The sequence below is a fragment of the Bactrocera latifrons genome, unplaced genomic scaffold (genome assembly GCF_001853355.1).
Source record: "Bactrocera latifrons isolate USDA-ARS-PBARC rearing strain unplaced genomic scaffold, ASM185335v1 scaffold_83, whole genome shotgun sequence".
Lineage (NCBI taxonomy): Eukaryota > Metazoa > Arthropoda > Insecta > Diptera > Tephritidae > Bactrocera > Bactrocera latifrons.
The window spans coordinates 1,281,798-1,283,586 of NW_017537523.1; the positions used below are offsets into that span (position 1 = coordinate 1,281,798).

The 1,789-nt window shown below is 29.3% G+C and overlaps 1 protein-coding gene across 1 annotated transcript in view; it reads right to left on the reverse strand.

Moving 5' to 3' along the window:
- The window catches only part of LOC108977062 (transient-receptor-potential-like protein), a gene marked incomplete in the record, with an annotated part of 49,517 nt that overhangs the window by 35,043 nt on the left and 12,685 nt on the right, over nucleotides 1-1,789 (reverse strand).

The following is a 1,789-nucleotide window of genomic DNA, read 5'->3' on the forward strand; positions in this document are numbered from 1 at the left end:
GGCTGGAAAAATCATATTTATTTGTAGTCTTACGTGCAAAACAAGTGAAAATATGAGACTTGAAGCAAAAATACGTATTTTTTCTTACAAAATCATATACATTTTCTWGGTGTTATTAATATATTTTAATTAAAGAAAACGTTGTGGAGGTTGAAAATATGTAAGAAAAGCTACCATTAGCGCCCAAAACATATAGAAAAATTTACGAATAATTAGAAAACCACTAATAAATTTAAAAATTATATAGCATCAGTAGGAAGGTAAACAAGGTAAATCATAAAAACGTTAACTATAATATCCTTCATAAACTCAACACATTCATTACAGGCACTTGATTGTAATCGGTAAGTTTGTGGGGCAGCTTTAGTCTGTACTTGTAGTGACCCGATCTGAACAATTTTTGCAGATATTTCGTTATTGTTTTAGGCAATAATCCTATTGCCAATTTTTTTTGATAATATTATACCTCTTCAGTGCTTTCTAACACGTACAAGCGTTTTTTTAATAGTTTATTYAAAGTCGGTGMCCAACATTACTCGAAAATGACTAAGCCGACAAGTCTCAAATTTCTTCTTCCTATATATATTTTTCAGTTACTAATCATAGTTTTTTTCTCATAWATCTCAATATACTCAGGATATTTAAAAACACAGCTTTGTTTTTAATTCCCAAAAATATAGTTTTTTTTTGCTGCCCTTAAATGTTAAAATATTACCTATTTGCGTTAGAAGAATTGATGTTTCTACATGCTTCCATAATTTATGTCATTGAAATATTTCAATCTTTCAAATATAAAAAATAATAAGTTTAATAGTCAATTATAAGCACACCAAGGTTGGGTATTACACTGCAAACAGCCTAAAGGTAGGCAACAGTTTTTATTCAATATWGAAACTACTAAATGGAAGGCTATTTATGTCTGATTTAGGTTAAATAACTATAAAACTACAGCGCAGAAACTGTCTACATGCAAGCAACATTTTTTAATTAATACTTAAACTTCCAAATCCATGACCATTTTTGTRTGATTTAGGGTGTGAAGCTTTAGAAATGCAATCTAAACACGGCGTAAAAGTAAGAAATATTATTTGTTCAACCCTGAAAGTACTAAATCGAAGACTGTTTCTGGCTGACTAAGGGTATGTGGCTTTGGAGATACACTGCAGAAACAGCCTAGAGGTAGGCAACGTTTTTTGTGACTACTAAATCGAAGGCTATTTATGTATGCCTTAAGGTTTGTAACTTTGGAATTACACTCCAGATATAGCTTAAGTGTAAACAATATTTTTTAATCAACACTAAAATCGCTAAATCGAAGACTGATTGTGGTTACCTAACTACAGAACCACACTGCAAAAACAGCCTAAGATAGGCAACATTTTTTCAAGCTAACTAGTCGAAGGTTTTTTACTGTTCAAAACTTTAGCATATAACTTATATGGAGCACAAATAATCTTCTTTATTTTATGTGTAAATAGTAACCACTCATTACCAAGTTTTACCAAAATAACTTCAAAATTCTTATAAACAAGTTGTAATAGTGTTTCAAATAATCCAAATGATTCATTCAAATATAATTGAAAAATCACAAATTGTATTTATTACACATACGAGTAGATAAAACTTGACTTTAAACAAAATTTTTGAAATTCACTTTTCAATGTGATTTAATTGTGGTATTATTTATGATTTATTTGTGGTATTATTTATGATTTAACTATGGCAGATGATGAGGAAAAATTATTCTGAAACTCTAAACAAAGCTTTTCAGGCTTTTCAACTTTCAGCA